Genomic DNA, 21,967 nt, shown 5'->3' on the forward strand with positions numbered 1-21,967 from the left:
CACCATCGAAAGAGTAATTAGCACGCATAGTAGCAATTTCAGTTTCGGGTATCTTCCTTTTATTAGTACTAATATCGTTCATGTACTTGACATAGAACGAAATTTTAAATATATCACTCAAGCGAGTGCGCAAAAAGAGAGGTCTAATCATTTTAGAAAAGCTCTCCAAATCTTCATCGTCCCTACTTTTAGAAGACTTTTGAGGGAATGTCATTGGTTTTTGAACCCATGTCTCTCTTTCCATTCCTTGTTTTCTAGCAACAAAGTCTCTCTCATCATAATGTTTAATGTTAGGAGGTGGGTTATCAAGACCCTCAACTGGTTCTATCTGAACACCATTATCTGATTCCTTATTTCTACCTAGTGGATCTTTTACATGAACATCATTATTGTCATTACCGTTATCTTTATGTTCACGCTCACTACCAAATTATGTCGCATCATCAGAATTAGAAACATCATTATTGTTCTCAGAAGGTTTTTGAATATCAGGTTCACTAGGGGCATGCAAAGTCCTATCATGTTTCTTTTTCTTTTTCTTCTTAGTGGAACTAAGAGTATCATCATTAATTCTCTGAGAATCTTGTTCTATTATTTTAGGATGACCTTCAAGATAGGGAGTTTCTGGAGTCATTCTACCTCCTCTTGTCATCACTCTAACAGCATAATCATTTATAGTATTCATCTCAGCAAGCAAATCATTTTGTGACATAGCTACTTGAACTAGTTGGGTGTGAACCATAGAGGCATTTTTACCTATACCTTTCATGTCATTACCAATTATAAACAACAAGTCACTTAATAGGTCTAATATTATGTCATAACTATTCAATTGATCCTTAACATTGTTATTGAAGTGTTCTTGTTTAACAATTTAGTTGTCAAATTCATCCATGCATTGATTGGGAGTCTTAGCATAAGGTATATGATTTTTAGTAAAGGAACAAAGAGAGTTTATGTCTATTACCTGTGTAGGGTTATCAAGTCCATGTATTTCTTCAACCGGTGGTAATTTCTTGACATCATCAATTTTAATACCTTTCTCTTTCATAGATCATTTTTTTCTTGCATATCTTGAGGTCTGAGGAATATAATACCTCTCTTGTTTTGGATAGGTCCCAGTGGTCGTTGACTGAGTGTCCAATCATCGGCAGTTTGCAATATATTATTTAGTAACTCTTCTGCTTGTGCAACTGTTCTTTCCCTTAAAACACAACCACCACAACTATATAGGAAGTCCCTAGAAGAATAGATTAGTCCATTGTAAAATATATCAAGAATTTTATTCTTCTTAAGAGGACAATCAACAAAAGCTCTAAGTAGCTCGAAAAGCCTCCCCCAATCTTGAGGGAAATTCTCTTCATCAATTTGCACATAGTTTTCCTATAAGGCAGCTTGTTTCTAGTGAGCAGGAAAATATTTCCCACAGAAATAATAAATAATATCACGGGACTATGCATACAAATAGGAGCAAGAGAAAGAAACCATTCACTGTCCTTGCCTTTCAGTGAGAAAGGAAAAAAGCTGAAGGATGTAATAGTAGCGTATATTTTCATCATGGTGAACGAAGCAACAATATCATTCAGTTTCATAAGGTGTTCAACCATAGTTTCATTTTTATAACCTTGAAAAGTATCAGACTCTACTATAGGAATTAACTCAGGGTCTATAGCAAACTTTTATTCCTTATGATTGACAAATATAGGAGAAGTAGCAAATTTAGGATCATGTTTCATTTTCTCCATCATAGATTTTCTTTTAGTTTCCATAGTAACTTTTTCAAATCATATATATTGCTGGAAGCACGAAAATATCTAGCTACCTCACCATCCATAACATAACCTTCAGGTACATAAGCTAATTCATATCTATTAGGTGGATGAGGTGTAACAAATGATTCAATATCTTCATTAATTTCCACATTTTCAAGTTCACTAGCTCTAGAAATATGAGCATCAAGTAATTCTCCTAGTGTCACAGTTACAGTTTCAGCATGTGTAGCTATAATATCACGATTAATTTCAGAAGTAGCATCATCAAGATCATGTGAAATATGAGGGCGATCAATAGGTGGTGGTGTAACAAGCTGATTGAAAACAGGAGGTGAATCAAAACCAGAGCTAGATGGTTGTTCCTTAGCTCCTCTCATGCGAGAGGGGATGATCTTAGTTCATTTTCTTTCAGATTATTCATAGTGTCAATTGGATATCCTCAATTCAACACAATAAATAGTGCTATGCTCCCTAGCAACGGTGCTAGAAAAAGGTCTTCATAACTCACAAGTATAGGTGATCGCAATAGTCTTCACACGTAGTATTTCACTCTAATTTATTGATTCGACACAAGGGGAGCAAAAGAACATTTATTGGTCGTAATAGTTGAGTTGTCAATTCAATTGCACCTAGGATATCTCTCTGAAACGAGGATTTAGTAGCATATCAAATGATAGTAGTGACAGTAACAATGATAGCTGCAATTTTGGTAATAATAGTAACAGTAGTAAGGGTAGCAATTGAGTAGCAGGTATGTCAGTACCAGCAACAGTAGTAACCTAGCAAGATTTAGTATATGTAAAGCATAGGCACGTGGATCAATGATGGGTAATGATTTATATGACATTGATCATGTAATTGTTACACACTAGTGCAACACAAAACTAGCTCCAATTCATCAATATAATGTAAGCATGTATTCCGTATGTAGTCATACGTGTTTGTGATAAGAAGTTGCATGACATCTTTTGTCCTACCCTCCTGTTCCAGCGGGATCCTATTGGAAACTAAGGGAAATTAAGGCCTCCTTTTAATAGAGAACCAAAACAAACTATTAAAACATGGTGAATACATGTACTTCTCAAACTACGACAATCACCGGAAATAATCCCAATTATGGCCACCTTGGGGTATGCGGATCAAGACACATAATAGGTAATTACAACTTGGAAGATAGGATCCAAATGACTCTCATATTCATGAAAACATAATAGGTTATGATCTAAAATCATTGCACTCGGGCCCTAGTGACAAGCATTAAGCATAGCAAAGTCATAGTAACATAAATCTCAGAACATAGTGGACACTAGGGATCAAACCGTATCAAACATAACTCGATTACATGATCAATCTCATCCAATCCCACCATTGTCTAGTAGTCCTATGAAAGAATTACTCACTCCCGGTGGTAAGAATCACGTCGGTGTTGATGGAGAATGGTTGACGGCGACGACGGCGATGAACCCCTCTCTCCGAAGCCCTAAACGGGCTCTAGATCAGCCCTGCAGAGGGAGAAGATGAGGTGGCAGCGTCTACATATGGTGAAAGAAAATGAAAACTTCTCTCTATTTCTCTCTCCGAATATGTGATTTTGTAGGACTGGAACATGGGCCCCATAAGCCATCAGGGCGCGGCTAGGGAGCGCACCATTTGCTTATGGCCCATGGTAGTGTTTCTCCGGCAGGTCTTTGCTCCATAAATCCTTATAAATACCAGAAATTATTCACAAAAGGTTTCAGTCGATTTCAAGAACTTTTATTTCTACACAAAAATAACACCAAGGTAGTTCTGCTGAAAACAACGTTAGTCTAGGTTAGTTTCACTCAAATCATGCAAGTTAGAGGGCAAAGCGAGAGAAAAATGTTTGGGAAAGTAGATACGTTGGAGACGTATCATCCTACTAAGGCAAAACTAAGCTTCATTAGCCGGAACATGTTGAAGATGTCTTTGAATGTCACATAGAAAATTCAGTGGGGGAATTGTGTCACAAAACAAATTTTCGTGGCACCGTCACTAAAAAACGGGGCGAAAACCACATCGAGTACGAGAGAACGCAAACCGCTCCCTACATAGAACTATGTCATGTAGAATCCTCAAATATGTGTCTACAAGATCTCTGAGCTCTTTAGGAAGGATGGGTTCACCGGGGGAATGGTAACTCTGCCATGCAACATGATGAACTTGTTTACTCTTCTAAACTGGCTGGCTGGCATTGGTCTTCTTACTTGGTCGCTTTCTCCCCTTGCGTGTGAGGTTAGGTTGGCTATCCATATTGTTTGGCAGTACATCTCCGACCATGGCAGTCAGTGTGTTCGTACTAATCAATGCTCCCCTGTGTGGTGTCACCTATGTGTCATGTGGCATGAAGTCCTCAATGAACAAACTAATCTGGCAAGGAACAACATGTTCCTGTTGAAAAAGTGGAGGCATAGAGACCGCTTCAACAGGACCAGGAAACATAGGTCCATCAAGATTGCACATGTCGATAGCTGAGTTCTGATATTCATCAATGAAGAAGTATCGATTGACAAGTAGATTCTCCTCGCCACCAAAATCCCCACCATTTACATGGTCCTAATCACCGCCTAAATATCCACCACTCATATGGCCCTCATAGCTGACATTCCCACCATTGATATGGTCCTCACCGCCGACAACCACATTGTCATTCTTCTCTATAACATGCACATTGTTGTTGTCCTCACCAACATGCACATAGTCGTTATTATGAAATTCAAGTTCATTCTAGGCCAAAGGAGATGGTCCTCGTCCACTTGTGTTGTCATTGTTCATCTATTGCGGGGTTGGGGAGATTTGGACTTTTCCTAGGCAAATTTGATTCTTCAGGTATTGTATTGGCCAACCTAAACATCCTACGTGGGCCAATTGGCTACCCACAGCCAAAGGTTGTATCGGAGGAGAAATATCTTCAAAACCACTTATGATAGCAATCAACTCAACTTTGAAGACTCTCTCTAGCATCAGCACTCCATATATCATCGTATCTCTAGTGTGAATGATCGACCGAGTCTGTGGGGACCCCGACTTACGAGTCGAGATCGCCGAATGAACGTGCTCATTGATCCCAGAGATCAATGCTCACCGAACACACAAATACTGAATATTGAGAGTCTTACATCCAACATACTGTTTAATACAACAAATGACCATCAAGGTCAAGTTTCACATAGGTAGGGCCTATAAGGCCAATCACACCGATACATCTACTAGCGGAAATTTTGGGGGTAAGCGGGAACCCATGCATCAGCCTTCACCAATAGGCATTCTGACTGGGAAGCATCCTAGTTCGCGTTTCCGTCTCCGAAGACGAGCTCTTCTCCGAACTCCGGTCCTTCCATGTCTGGTTAATAACATAACTAGTGGGAAGCCAATGAGTACTTTGAATGTATTCGCAAACAGCCGATGATATGGATAATGCAGTTGGTATGATAACAAGTAATGCACAACATTTGCGGAAAGCAAGCTTGAGTCTACATAAACATGATCATAGACGGGTATGAATATCATCATAAGCTAGATGGTATTTAGAAAAATAAGTTAAAGATATCAACATATCTGTTGTGGGCTGAACACTTCGGGTTCACCCGATATGCCAAGTCACCAAACTTGGTCATATCAACTCTTTCATATAACACCATTAAACACACACACATACACATGGTTTATGCGGATACGACTGGACGTAGTTTAAGGAGGATTACCCAACTGTCCTTGACTATGGACATGGCTATTCGAATTGTTTTACACTTTGCAGAGGTTGTACGATGTACCCGCGAGATCCGTGAAACTTCCATGTCATCCACGACTCTGAGTATATAACATACCCGAGGTAAGTACCCGATCTATGCCTTTTCCCTGACGATACTGGACAAAGAGTTCCACTCAATTGGTACCCATCCCGTATGATGTACGTCTTACGAGCACCAACTCTGGACAGTATCATCCATGCGGGGACGAACGGTGTGCTCGGAACAAGTAAAAACGGCATAGTCGACCATATATCACTCCCGCCACTAGTAATGTGGCTCTTTGCTAGCACCACCCAGATTAATCAACAAAGCCTCATCCCATAAAGGGGTAACGTGGTCGCACATGTAAGGTTGGGATGGTCGACACATCATAAATCTATTCCCATTTACAAAACCACTCACACAAAATATACCCGGTGCACCACTTTTTCACAAGTGGCCACCTAACTCATCATCACCCTCGGCATTAGTGGCACCCGACGGGGTTTTCATAAAACCTTTGATATTTACCATCATCATGCTCATGATGCTACTATGCGTAGCACTACTGTCTACTTGTCAACATAATATTAGCGTGACCCTCATAGGTGGTTGGATCATGCTCAAATGCAAGGGCTCCACATGAGCCATTGGTAACACCATATCAGAGATTTATCGAATACTCATGACCATATGCAATGGGAATATTACTCTACTTGCCATACAAATAATATTTTGCTCAAACATGGTCAAACGGCTGCTTGCCTAGGTCAGCTAGTTATCCTGGGTTTTCGAGGTTTTTGAGTCCAACTACTTCGTCAGACGTGAAATCTATCGTCGTAATAATAATTATAAAATAAGTAGCTCACTCAAAAACAAAACACAAACTCACTTTAAAAATGTTATCCAATTCTGATAAATCTATATTATAGTTTTAAAAATATTTTTCTCTGGTTTTGGTGAAAAGATTATTTTTAAAATCAATTTAACACAAGCTAAAGTATTCAAAATACGACTTTTAATCACAACTATACAGAAAAGTTATCACAAAAATTTGTACAACAACTCTATTAAATTCTACTCATTTTTCAGAAGAATTCAAGTGGAAAAATAATTAAATTACAAACTCTACAAAAATCATTTAAAATAGATTAATATCAAAAAAAGGGGCTCAACCAGTGGCTGGGCTGGCCCAACTGGCCAACTAGACAGCCAGCCAGCCAGAGCCCAGGTGCGCGTCGTGTGAGATTCAAACCTGATGCGCTGGCCCCTGCGGTCAGCGGCAGATAGAGGAGAGAGGGGGGAGAGATGAGCGACCGAAGGGGAGGGGAGCAAGCCGGTGGCGACACCAATGCCCTAATGCCCCAACGACTGCAGGAATGGGACCAGCACATAGTCGCCTACCTGCTGGTGATCGAAGGAACGATGGGGAGGCCCTGGGTCACCAGCGATGACGGGGCCGCGGTGGAGATGCGACGGGAGGTGATGGAGCTGGGTGCTACGTGCAGGGATTCGCTCGGGGGAGTGGTGGAGAAGCCCCCTTAGCTTACTACAGTCACGGAGGAGGTGAGAGGAGCGCGAGAGTTGTCATGTAGCCCGAGATCGACGGAGCTCCGAAGCGGCGGGGCCTCGGTTGATCATAAGCACCAGAGCTCGTTGTGCTCGAATGGGGTGGCTAGGGGCTCGATAGAGGCTCTGGAGGAGTGAGATGAGGGTGGTGGAGCGAGGGGGAGGGCCTATTTATAGGCCATCGACTGTGGAGCGAGCGGGAAGCGCCGGTGATTTTACCGTGGCTCGCAGGAGAGGCAGAGACAGCTCGGGGTCAAAACCACGGTATTGCAAACGTGGTTTAGGACCTCTGTTACTCACTAAGACGGAGAGAGAGTGAGGAGTGCGGGTGCATATCTACTCCTCTCACATATAAGTCACCTGGATTAACCTCCGCATAATCTTCCTAGCGATGTGCATCCATAAAGGCAGCTCCGATGTTTGCCGAATGCGTCGAAGAAGAGTCGGCCATGTGATTCATTCGATTCATCATCTACAATAACAAATAGGACACATACTTATTAATTCATATACAAAATACAAAGTTTCGGTATGATCTCCACTAAAAATAGGACATATTGGTTACCAAAAATTTGACGAAGGAAATTAAACAATGTTTCGCCAAAACATTGGCAACCCTATGCATTCCCTGCAAACAATACAAAAGCAACCAGATTTCCATCGAAACAAAATTTCGACCACATTTCCTCAAATACATCTCCAAAACAACTCACAATGTTACACCTACAACTAATTTACCTTAAAACGATGTGCAACAATCTAACCCATATGTGTATGAACTGAAAAAGGAATCTCAATCATTTACCATCCGAATCAAGGTGTTGGCACCGGCGAGATAGGTGGATGACAACATGGGAAGGTGTCAAGAAGCCGCGGTGAGGTCGGCATGCTAGGGGTCGGCGGTGCTACAATGAGGAAGGAAGTAAAGGTGTCGTGGCGAGGTCGAGACATTTAGGGGCGACAACGACTCGAGCAATGCGATGAATGGAGCGACAGCTGTGATACAACGGGGGAGGGGTAAAGAAGCCGCGATGAGGGTGAGGTGGTTGGGGCCGATGGCGCGACGACGGGGTAGGAGTGAAGGCGCCGCAGAGAGGTCGAGGCAGTTGTGGGCGATGATGGCTCGAGTAGCGCGACGACCAGAGGGGCACTTGTTAACCCTTCTACCGGTCATGTCAAGATGCACTTGTTGAAATATGTATGTATATATATGTATATATATTGTGCACTTTCACAATGCCTACCAAAAATGGTCTAAAAACCTTTCAGCATATTACTACACATTTATTGGCACTACATACCTAGATAATTCAACACACAAAAGAAAGTAGTCGTTCATATAGCCTACCTCTCAATGGATCGAAAAAAGAGGCTCCCTTTCTGTGTGCATACATACATATATATGAAATTACCACCAAGAGATCACCTAGGGGATACATATATATATATCCAATTACTTATGGTCTTCCACCTTTAGGAACGCCACCACAATACCCACGGACCCCAGAAAATACACCTATGGCGTGCGAAATATGTTTCACGACACAAGTACGGTTCATAGTGCTTGTTTAGGACCGCAGTGACTCGCTAAGAGTGAGAGAGAGTGAGGAGTGCGGGTGCTGCGTGGTCGCGTTCTTTTGGCCGAATATGGCACACGCGGGCACGCGTTGCTCCGGTCAACAAAGAGGGGGAGGAGGGGCCCTGAGACTGCCCTGGTGCAGGAGGGTTGTCGGGGACGTGGAGAGGCATCGAGTGGAGGCTTGAACCGGACGGCGCTGGCCACCTTTGTCTCGGGTGCGCCCTGTAGCACGCCCAAAGCTTAGTTTTGGCATGCCACGGAATGCTGGCGCGCTCTGGGGTGCTTTGGCCGTGTCTGGAGTGTCCTCGGGTTGGGGTAGATGATCCCTAGCCGTTTGAGAGCCGAGGGACTCACTGTTAGTAAAAGAGAGTGATCAAAGAGGTGATGCTAGACTTGATCCAGAAACTAAAATGGAGATTTTGGCTCTTCTGCTTCGAACCAATGATGGGCCACTCATCTACAGTTCAGGAGTGGTGCTGGCTTCTTGGACTATGAGTTTGGAGGAAAGTGCAGACGTGTAGAGTGAGGTAAGTGTTGTTTTACCAAGTTGGCAGAAGTTGTTCGATAGGTGTTTGGGGGCAGCTACACTTAACCACTGGTGATGAAAGTTAACAGGATTGGGTTTGGTGCGAAAATAGGATGCTCCACCATATTTGAGCTCCATTGGACAAGTTTGATAGTGCAAACTTGAAATCACCCCGAAATGGGTAGTTCTGGCCTTTGAAAAGGGAATGTGGGTAAATCAATCCCCACAAATCAAATTTTCGGAAGGGACTCCTCATTTGGGGTGTTGAGCACTCCTCTAAAGTTTCAAACCATTTGGACAAACTTTGCTATGTAGAGTTGCTTCAACTTGATTCTGGACACAGAGTATTTTGGGATTATTTGGTGAACCAAATCACCTTGGAATGAGGTGAAACATGGCATGGCCACCAAATATAGCTTGGGAAGCATGCTGGAATTTTCTGGGAATTCGTTGGAAATATTTCACATAATAGGTTTTCAGGGATTTGCTCAAATATTTAGAACATAAATAGGGGTTGAAAATCTTATGTATGAAAAATATATGTCCTGTGAGTATCTCCAAAGTTTCTCAGATTTTTCTAAGGTAGAAAAGTAATTTTTCATACAGAAATATCATTTCTAGCCTCAGAAAAGGACATGCAAATAAAATAGGGGAATATTTTATAAAATAATTATTTTGTGATTTTGGAGAGTAAAAATAGTGCTAAAACCAGAATACAATCTTTGGGTGAAGGCACTCCCTTGAAGTCAGGGACTTGTAGTGCAAACCCAAAGGAAGGTTTTGACATAGTGAAAATAAGAAAATGATCTTTTTGGAAATATCATGTTAGAAAATGTTATTTTTTGGATCCCCTCATTCAAGAATACATTCAAACAATAACATTCATGGAACACATAGCACTTTCTTAAAAAGTTTTAATAAACTCAGATTTTGAAAAGGCTGAAGTTGAAGTGAGGTAAAAACAGGGTGTGACAGGGTCGCCACTTTAACCAATTGTGCACACACATAACCTAAGAGACTTCATGGAGTGTTTTTATGTAAGAGCATCATTGAGAGAAGCCATTGGTGGCGGGTTACTAAGGAAAGAGACACTTTAACCAATCCTGGGCGAAGGTTGGATGGCAATGTTTCCTAGTTTGTCATTTTTGACCCAATTCTTCACACTATCGATTATTGAAGGCATCATAGATTGGGAATGGGTTTGGATTTGAATGTTGATGATTTCTTTGATGTTCGGTCCAATGCTCCGCTTGTTGGTTCTCCTTTTCTATCGTTGCAGATCATGGTCTTCGGTATAATGATAGTCCCATTCGACACTTCATCCAACACCATTCACGTGGTGCTAATGTCTCCTTGGAAAGGTTAGTCATGATTGACCGATTAAGAGGAGTGTTCCACCGGGCCGATTACCCTTGCGAGCTTTGAGGTTCTGCATGCTGCTTTGCGAGTTCTTCTTCAAGTTCCTTTCTTTGATGATCCGTGGTAAATTCCCATGTCTTTTGATCATAATGGTATCGCCCCTTGACATAATTATATTTGAGGGGGTCCTCGAATTGCATGAAGTGGTTTGGGATGTCGTCTCATGCAAGTACAACGTCCTGCTTGTGACGTAAAAGCTTCTTCCCAACAAAACCACGTCTGTCGAGGGTGTTACCAAATGTCTTTGATCGCATTTCCTTCCCCCATGATGGCTGGGTGATCACTGAGTTCTCCTGATTTTTCATCTTGAAAATTTTACAATCATCTACACTAATAGTAGGCCACTTCTGCTGGATCTCAGGGATATCTATGTCCGGTTTCATTGATTTTTTTCTTGCGGCAGATTACCAAGCACTCAAATTCTTGGAGAACGTATGGATTGCATGGTTGTTTACCTGATTCCTTGGGTATGATCAATAAGCCATCATACTCGTCACGAAACGTGAATCTTGCGTACACCCTTTTTATGAGGATTTCTCGTAGATTAGCTTTCTCCATATCCCTCAAATTGGTCTCCTTGATGGAGTAAACTTATCGAAGAGAGACACGTAGGGGGTTGCCATAGTAAGGAGCAGCTTTCTATGGACTAACTTTCTCACCCGTCTCATTAACTTGTGTGACGACAAGCTTGTTAGTGTCGATAGCATTTCGTCTCCTAGGCTTACTCTACTTCTTAGGGTTTAAAACATTCTCGTTCACGTCCACCTCTTCCTGAGGAGAATACTCATCAATATTCTCTTCATTAGTGCCCTTATCAGGATTACTCTCCGCACTAGTGATACTTGCGTATCAACTCCTCTCACATATATGTCATCTGGATTAACCTCCGCATAATCTTCCTAGCGAATGCGTCGAAGAAGAGCCGGCCATGTCATTCATTCGATTCATCATCTACAATCACAAATAGGACACATACTTATTAATTCATATACAAAATACAAAGTTTGGATATGATATCCGCTAAAAATAGGACATATTGGTTACCAAAAATTTGACAAAGGAAATTAAATAATGTTTCGCCAAAACATTGGCAACCCTATGCATTCCCTGCAAACAATACAAAAGCAACCAGATTTCCATCGAAACAAAATTTCGAACACATTTCCTCAAATACATCTCCAAAACAACTCAAAATGTTACACCTACAACTAATTTATCTTAAAACGATGTGTAGCAATCTAACCCATATGTGTATGAACTAAAAATGGAATCTCAATCACTTACCATCGGACTCAAGGTGTTGGCACCGGCGAGGTAGGTGGATGACAACATGGGAAGGTGTCAAGAAGCCGTGGTGAGGTCGACGTGCTAGGGGTCGGCCGTGCTACGATGAGGAAGGAAGTAAAGGTGTTGTGGCGAGGTCGAGACAGTTAGGGGCGACAACGACTCGAGCAATGCGATGAACGGAGTGACATGTGTGATACAGCGGGGGAGGGGTAAAGAAGCCGTGATGAGGGTGAGGTGGTTGGGACCTTTAGGAACGCCACCACAATACCCCGCGGACCCCAGAAAATACACCTATGGCGTGCGACGTATGTTTCGCGACACAAGTACGGTTCCCCAGAAAATACACCTATGGCGTGCGACATATGTTTCACGACACAGGTACGGTTCATAGTGCTGGCATATGAACTTTGGCCAAGACAACAATAATTTGCATAAGATGAGAGCGCGGGAGTCCCCATACAAGTGAGGTTTGGCCGAATTTAAAGGCCACCATTATGTGTGTAGAAATAATGGGGAAATTTAGCCAACACCAGCACTGTTTGAAAATATTAGTTCTGGCGTTGGAGTGAAATGGCGTGGCCCAATTAGGAGTTGCGGCTAGACGTTTCCTCACTAGTGATATACGCCGTAATATCTAGAAGGCCGAGGCGGCGGCATGATATGAAGCTCGATAGAAGTGCATAACCAATTCCAAACCCGTACGCACAACCTTGGGTCGAATATGCGCCCTACCTAATAGGGACATGCACTCCCCTGCCCCTACTATCTGCTAGCAGACTACTCCCTCCGTCCGGTGAAATGCGTACATATAGAAATTTTAGGACAAATTATGAAGTAGTCTAAAAAATGCATTGGAAAGGTACAAGCCACTATCTCTCTCCTCTTTAATTACGTAACCCCCAATGAGCTAAGTGCATGTAGAAATTAAGGAGACTATGTGTAGAATGTTATTGGTCATGATGACCGTGGGATGAGAGAGAAGCATGTTTCCACTTTAAAGTGCATTGGAAAGATAAAAGTACACTCTTTTGTGGACAAATATTAAAGCCAAACGTAAAATCTTCACCGGACGGAGGGATTACGTACCTATGGTACACAATTTTTAGCTTAAAATCCATTTGGGATTTGGAGAGAAAAAATCTTTTATCACACCAGGACCACCACCTCATATAGACTGAGCACTTGAGTTTTCTGGGAACCTCTTCGGCACATGCATCCCAAAACACAGGATCTCTTTGGCAGGCTAACCCTCCCACACAATGGCTTCAGCCTCCTCCGAGTCCGTGCTTTCAGGATTCCTTGAACATCATGGGAGATGGCTGTGCACAAATAACCTTGGCATGGACAAGGCCGGGCTGGTTAACAGCTAGGGGACGCAGTCATGCGACGGTGAATCAATGGGCATCTAAACCAATTGCCTGAAAACCCTTATTACACCCCCTTTATTTTATCTTTTCTTAACATACCCCCTATATCTCTTTTTAGCTAGGTTTGATGATAAATAAAATAGAACTGTTCTTCGGTCCTTGCACATCTTCCCTATGTCATTGTCTTTATATCATACAATATCTGAGGTGTTTTTTCTACATAGAGCAGGGTTTGGCTTTGGACGGTGGGCTCAGACATAAAACAAGCCCGTATGTAAGACTACATGCTCGGATTTGTGTCACATGCACATGTTTCAATTCTTTATTTTGGCCATATATTTGGTTGCCCGAATCCTATGCTTACCTCTTACGTTCCACTTAGTTGGGCTAAGAGAGTAAAGGGAGAACCACTGCGATTGCCTTTCTAGTCTAGATGGTTAAGCACGTGAGTGGAGAAAGCTTAAAATCGACTATTACGATAAGGATATACAAGTCTTTCTATGCAGAGACAGTGTAAAACTAATATACTGCTAGTGAAGGCACCGTGATAAAGGATTAGTCCTTCCTACAAGGACTGAGATGTTAGGAAAGGACCTCGGTTGGTCCGATCAACCCTACACCGGAGCAAGTTCAACTACCCCGCAAACTTAGAGCTCCTATGACTAAGTGAAAGGGATAAAGTCATTATGATCCGATTGCCTCGTTCGTCTTAGAACACATATCACCATTGCGGTTCCGAGACATTAGCTAAGGGATTCTTGTGTGCTAGCTGAACACCCATTGTAGTATCTACGAGGGGAGTGCAGAAGCTAACGAACAAATACTTTCAAAAAATTGACAAGTCGCACAAGAGGTGGTATAAACACATCGCATATGAAACCAAATGCAAACTTCATAAAATTGTCATTGTCCTTATAGAAATAAACCTCAGCATACCCAGGAACCAATTCAAAATGAAGCTCGAATTTGGAGCACTTCAACTCGGTTTGCTTGGCGCCCTCTAAGACTATAGCCATGAAGTCCGCGTGCGTCCCGTTCTTTCCCATCGGAGGCCGAGATGTGACCTCCAATGGCTTAATCTTGGGATAATGCGTTGTTACAAACGCTACAATTACATTCGTAAGTTTACAAACGCTAAAGTTACATTGCGGACTTCATTTACTTTTAGTTTACTTTCCAACTATCATCTTTCAATTACACACTTTACTTGCTTGCAAATAACAAGTCCAAGGGGATTTACAACCCTCTTGCCCACGTTGGGTGCAATTGTTTGGTTCTTTGTGTGCACTCGCTGAAGATGGAGGCTGGTTGTTACCCCTATTGGTTCGATAAAGCTTATTCCTCTACCGAGGGAAATACTTACCTATATTATGCTGCATCACCCATTCGTCATCACGAAAAACCGAATGTAGATCACAAGTATTAGGAAGGATTTCTGATGTCATTGCCGGGGAGTATCGCCAACCTACTATCAAGTAATTTTGCACAAATTATCATTCACTTGTTCTTCTTTTTATTTGATGTTATATTTAGCTTGCTTTATAAAAATCAAAAATACAAAAATGTTTGTATTTGCTTGTCACTAGTTTATTGTTTGCTTGCTACCATGGCTAGTCCTTCTTTTGTTCCCTTGACTCCCCATAACGAGCTACTCCACTTTAAGCAAAGCAGAGGAGAAAGTTTAAAAGATCCAAGGTATAGGATTTGCAATGCTCAAAATAAATCAATTCATAAGCAATCCCCGTATATATTGTTTCGTAGTTTCTATGTTGGTATTGCTACTTGGTACAAATTTGTATTTGATATGATTACCAGTGTTAATTTCTTAATGAGTCGCACTTCGGATGCTTTCAAAGCCATGGAAAATTCAGTTGGGTCACCACCTATTATCATTAATATAACTATCTTGACCTTGGAACAGGTTATGGAAAAAATTGATCTTATTGATAATAAATTGGTTACCAATGAACAAATTGAGGAGATTGATAAGGTGGATGACAGGACTTGAATCATATGCATTATGCCTAACTAGGGGCATAAAACAATAGCGCTAGTTGGGAGGCAACCCATTAATTTTCATTTTTTTAATTTCCATTTGTGTGTGATAACATTATTTTTGCCTCTATAATGATTTTTTTTATGTTTAAATTAGCTTTTGTGCCAAGTAAAGCCTTTGGGGTGATGTGAATGATAGTAGAATTGCTGCGATGCAAAACACAGAAACATTATTGTCAAGTGAAGAATTTCTCTTATTGAACTCAAACATGTTTTTGATCTGATTTTTTACACCATATTTTATACAAATTCCTTAGGCCTTTCTAATGTTTCAGAGTTTTTGGAGTTACATAAGTATGTCACTTCATTATATCATTACAGATTGTTCTGTTTTAGACATATTCTGTTTTTGCTTGCATAGTTTGCTTGTTTTGCTGATACCACGGATTGTATCAGTGGGTATAAATTATGGAGAATGTAAAATGCAATACTATATGTAATAATAAAATATGAATCAAGTTATAATAGAACGTAAAGTATTTGATATTATTATTATCCTAATGGATCTTAAGAAGTTTCAGTTAAGTTTTGTGTGCTGAAGATTTCATGTTTTGGGTGTTATCACGATGGATGAAGGAATAAGGAGTGACAAGAGCCTAATCTTGGGGATGCCCAAGGCACCCCAAGATAGTATTCTAGGAATACTCAAACATCTAAGCTTGGGGTTTCCGTGGAAGGCATCCCCTCTTTCGTCTCAATCCCTCAGTATGTAACTTGGAGCTACATTTTTATTCATCACATGATATGAGTTTTTATTCGAGTGTCATTTGCTTAAGTTTGTTTTAGTTTTAATTTTCCACAATCATTGTTATCTGAACACAGCCACTTGAGAGAGACACGATATCAACATGATTTATTAGAATACTCTATGTGTTTCACTTATATCTTTCGAGCTTAGCAGTTGCTCTAGTCCTTCACTTATATCTTTTAGAGCACGGTAGCATATAGATTTTCATGAAATAATTGCACTCTCGTTCTTCACTTATATTTGTTTGAAAGTTAATAAACAGTGATAGTAATATGCATGAGCTATAAGACTATTCCAAAAATAATAGGTACTCCATGGGTGCATAATCAAAACAACATGTAGCACATAAAAGAGAAATCATGGTTAATGACATTAATTTGGTAATGTGAAAAAGCATGAGTGCATGATCATTGTTTAATATAGGTACCTTGAATTATTGGTTTTTAACTTGCTGTTCATCCAAACAAATTTATGGCATAGTGATGATGTGTGATCATACTTATTCCTCGTTGAAATCCTAGTGCTTTTTAAATCAGTCGTGCACGATGGTTAACTCCTACCAACATCCTCCATACGGGCATGCGAGTAGTGCTTTACTTCGAGAGAGCTAATACAATCTTCAAATAAGTATGTGAGTTCTTTATGACTAATGTGAATACACGGACATATGCACGCTCACCTCCACATTTCGTAGCCGCTTCAGTACCATGCATTGCCTATTCTCACCTCGAGGATCGGTGCAACCTTCGTCGGTGCATCCAAACCCCTTGACATGATACACTCTATTGTCCATAAGCCTCATTATATCTTCCGCAAAATAGCTACGATACCTAACTATCATGGCATTTCCTTATCCATTCCGGGATATATTGACATGCAACTTCCACTGTCACATCATAGGACTTTTACTTCCATTGTCACATTGATTTACACGACCGTAAGATTGCTAGCATATATTTCCATGGATTTTCCATTTTTTATATCTTTTGCTACGCTAGATCATTGCACGTCTTGGTACACTGTGACATGCAATCATATAGAGTCATACTGCATTTTTTCATGTTGAATTGTAAGTAAATAAAAGTGTCATGATCATCATTATTTGGGCACTATCTCAGTGAGGAAAGGATGATGTACACAATGATTCCCTGACAAGTCGGGATGAGACTTCGGATGGAAACTGTAAAATGAAAATGAAAAAAATGTAAACTAAGAAAAAATAAAAAGAAACAATAAGGAAGAAAAAGAAATAATAAAGATATAATTGAGATAAAAGAGAGAAGGGACTATGCTATTACCTCTTTTGCACACTTGTGCCTCAAAAGTGGCAACATGTTCTTCATATAGAGAGTCTCATGTTTTGTCACTTCCATATGCTAGTGGGACTTTTTCATTCTAGAACTTGGCTTGTATATCCTGATGACAGGCTTCCTCAAATGCCCGAGGTATTCATGAGCAAGCAAGTTAGATGCACATCCACTTAGCTTTAGTTGAGATTTCATACACGTATAGCTCTGGTCCATCTGATGCATGGCAATCCCTACTCCTCGCATTGATACCTATTGATGGGCATGTGCATAGCCCGTTGATACGCCTAGTTGATGCGAGACTTTCTTCTCAACTTTCACCCCTTTGAAACCTACCATCATATTCTATTACCCCTTTATGATATGACCATGGTTCACGCTCATATATTGAGTGAGTAATAAAAAGCTGAAGTGCGTTAAAGAGTATGACCCAATTGCCTGAATTGACACTATGATGCTTAACATTTGTATTTATGTGGTGAAGACGGAGCCATGCTATACTTATATGATAAAATGAATAGGCGATGGCCATTCTTTAAGGATAGTATATTTTCAAACTTGATGATTATGTTGCTTATGTTTACAATGTTATTGTTTATTAATTCATCATTTCTCAATGATCAAACGTGTAATAGATTACATGTTGCGTAGCATGTCACATCAAAAATTCTATTTTTGCAATTTACCTACTCGAGGACGAGCAAGAATTAAGCTTGGGGATGCTGACACGTCTCCAATGGGTCTATAAATTTTGATTGTTCCATGCTATAATATTATTTCTACATGTATTTGGCTTTTCAGATTTACATTGCCAAACGAAGTCCAATTGCCCCGATAGTTTTTTATGATTTATTCTGGACCAAAAGAAGACTTGGAAGGTTCAGCATGAGACCGAAAGCCACACGAGGGGGCCACCACACAACTGGACGCGCCTAGGGATTGACCGCGCCCTATTGAGTGGTGGACCCCCCTAGAGACTCCCGATGTCCCTCCTCATTCTATAAATCCTCAATTATCCCAAAACCCTAGGGAGCCACCCGAAACACTTTTTCCATTGCCACAAGTCTCTGTTCCATCGTGTGACAATCTGGAGCCCTTTTCGGGTGCCCTGTCGGAGTGGGGATCGATCACATCTTACCTCTACGTCAACCTTCCTGCTCCCATGGTGATTTGTGAGTAGTTTAGCACAAACCTACAAGTTCGTAGTTATTACATAGATGGCTATCTCTGTCTCTTGAGCTTCAATATAATGATCATCACATCTTCACTTTCATCTATCCAATGTAATCTTTTTGTGTGATGCGTTTGTTGGGGACCGATGAATTGTGAGTTTATGTTTAGATTATGTATGATAAAGATATGAGTCTTCTCTGAATTCTAATTATGATTTCTTGGTATCCCGATCCTATACCATAGGAATCCAGCCTGTAACACATCACATCACTTTGCATGGTTAATCCCACGGCTGCCACCTTACCTTAGTCGGGACCGTTTGTGTCATTTTACTAACGTATGCAATTGTGTCGCTAGCATTTCAATGTGAAAGAACCCGGGTTGACATAACTAGTTATAAACCCAAGTGGCACATCCGTACAGACACGGGCATACATAACCCAGCAAATCAGGAGTCAGTCATCAGCATGTGTAAACGAGTCGTAGCAAGCTACAAGGACTCCATTACACTGCGAGAACTTTCCTTGAAGGGACAAACACAACAACAAAGAAGGATACATGCTCGTCAACCAATATGTACGGAGTAGTAGCAAGCTACCAAGGCTCAGTGGAAGCACAAAGGGGCATTTCTCTGTAAAGTGTACTACTAAAGGCGCACAACGAGGTGTCGAACCCCATACATATCACAGCACATCACACGTACGCGTGACGTACCTAATATGCATAGATACAACAATGGCATCACCACATAACCATATACCATGACAACATTTATTTAGAAGACTCACAAGAGCCTTGCATCATAAGTTCATACAGATAGGGGTCACATGACCCGACAATCAAGTCATACACACAAAGTCATACAAGACATGTGGAAGCATTAAAGCTATCTGGGTACAGATATATGAAAGGTAAAAGGTATAAAGCCTGACTAACTACAGTTCCCTTCCAAGGGGCCAGGTCGTAGCTGGGACACGAGCTACTTGTCATCGTCAACATCTAGGTAGAACCCACCAGATGGTTTGTGGGTGTCTTCTACAACAATTATTAAGCAAACATGAGTACGAAAGTACTCAGCAAGACTGAAAATCAGATATGTCTACTCATGCTCATGTATCAACAAGGGGGTTGTGGTGTTTCATGGAGCAAGCCAGCTTTGACTCTTGGCTAACCTGTACTACGACTACAAGTATTTTTGAAAAAGTTTTGAGAAGTCGTACACAGGTCCACTATCTCCATAACAATACACTACCATGGATCCTTTCTCGTCTCCCTACGATAAAGCCATACATGGTACTCACACTTGTCTTGATGCTTTTATGAGTAGCCATTAAAGTTATCTATGAGCAACATATGTTTCCAAGTAGTCCATATCCGAGGTTGTGGCTATTCGATTAGATCTTAACCCTGCAGGCGTGTACTAGTTCACACACGCTCTCGCCACTTATGGCCATGTGCACTTTACACACCTCGTCAACCTTCAAGCGGAAGCAAAGCGAGGGAGACGGCCACGACTGTTAACCACGCTAACACCTAGTCCAGGTTTATCACCTATCTGGGACTGTAACAGCACGGAAGCCTGACCGAAGTTTTCGCTATGGCCTCAAACGATGTGCGCAGGGTTCCCAAGCCCACCATCCAGGTGTCACTTGGTACACTGTGTCACTGCCTATCGCGTCATAGCCCAGTTCTAAGGTCAGCGCTATGCACAGTCCCCAGCATAAATACAAACATGAGATACTACTTGCATCTCCTGGACAGAGTACTAGGCGATTAATAAGTCGAGAAGGTCAATTAAGTATCCCAACGTGTGGTAGTAGATAGTCTTGGATCACATACACGGAACTCAGTTCCTAAGAACGGTTCCGATGAGACAACCCGCCATGTACTCGTACACAGCCTCTCATCGGTACCTTTACCAAATCAGGTTCAACACTTAACTTTGTGTAACCAGAACACATTCATTCACTCCAGTTCATCATCCAGATGAAACACACCAAACACAACTTTAAGCATAGCAAGCATAGCAGGGTAAAGCACATCATGGCTCAAGCAACTACCAAGTATGCTAGGTTGCATGGTTTAGCAGTTTACTGTAACAATGAGATGTCATCCAAAGGAATGGGTTCAACTACCGAAGCAAAATCATTTGAAACAATGTGTCCTAATGCAATAAATGAGAGCAAGAGCGAGAACATGGGATTTTATCGGTATGATCAAAAGGGGTGCTTGCCTTGTGGATCTGTGGAGGGATACACTCCTTCAGAAGGATACTCCTGATTATCCTACGGAGCGAAGCCTACCACAATTCAAACAGATAACAATCAATACACGGCAAGTGCAACGATATGATGCATGATCATGGCATGAAAAGAACATGTTGGATGTACTAATGCATCTATTAACAGATTGGTTGAAGCTAGTTTGAATCAAAGATTCAAATTTCACTTCAAATAAGGTATTCTCAAATTACCTTTAATTGATTTGACCCAATTCTTAGGTATATATTGTTCTCTCATGCATAATAATAGCACCAACGGATTCCTTGGATTTTTTTGATAAATTTTCATATATAAAATATTCCAATCAGAGTTAGAAATTAATTTCTATAAATTTTAGAAGGTTTTAAGTATCTATGGAATTTTATCTAAACCACAAATGCCTTTATTGTATCATCTTTGCGTTAGCATGATGTCAGCTGGTCAAACTTACCGTTGAGAGTCAAACCTAACCAGTGGGATTCACTGGTCAGTGACTTAGGGCTGGCTACGGTCCATGGCAGGTGGGACTCTAGTGTCATTGAGTCAGGGTCCAATCCTGGGTTGACCCTGGCTTTGACCCCGGCCAGGGCCCAGTGTGAGTGGTTGTTAGCCACCCTAAGCACTGGGATTAGTCCCTAATGTACTCGCGAGATCGTTCCCCACCGGAGAGTCGCCGGCGGCGATCAAAGTGGTGGCCGCACGTCGCTGAAATCTTGTTGTCGGCGGCTGCTGGGCACACGAGGACCACCGAAAGCACGCCCGCACTTGACCTCATCTAGCTACGGGGTTTTCTGGTAGCATGGGCGTCAGAATCATCGCCGGCGTTGCCATTTGAGGTTGCCGAAACTCGGGCGAGCTCGGGGTCGAGGCCACACAGGGAGAAACCCCTAGCCGAGACCACTGCTACTGCAACAAAAGACCTTCCAACGGCGCCAGACACACGTGCTGACGGGAGACTGTTCTTGTCTTGATTCTCCTCAGGAGCGGCACCAGGAATCCTTCTGCTACGGCTACGCCTTTAGGGACTTCCTAGGCAAATATGCAAAGGATTTCCGTGTGGCCTTGGAGCCTTGCATTGGTGTTCCCTCGAAGCGGAAAGGGTGATGTAGCGCAGCGGTGGTAAGTATTTCCCTCAGTTTTGAGAACCAAGGTATC

The sequence above is a fragment of the Hordeum vulgare genome, chromosome 7H (assembly GCF_904849725.1).
Source record: "Hordeum vulgare subsp. vulgare chromosome 7H, MorexV3_pseudomolecules_assembly, whole genome shotgun sequence".
Taxonomy (NCBI): domain Eukaryota; kingdom Viridiplantae; phylum Streptophyta; class Magnoliopsida; order Poales; family Poaceae; genus Hordeum; species Hordeum vulgare.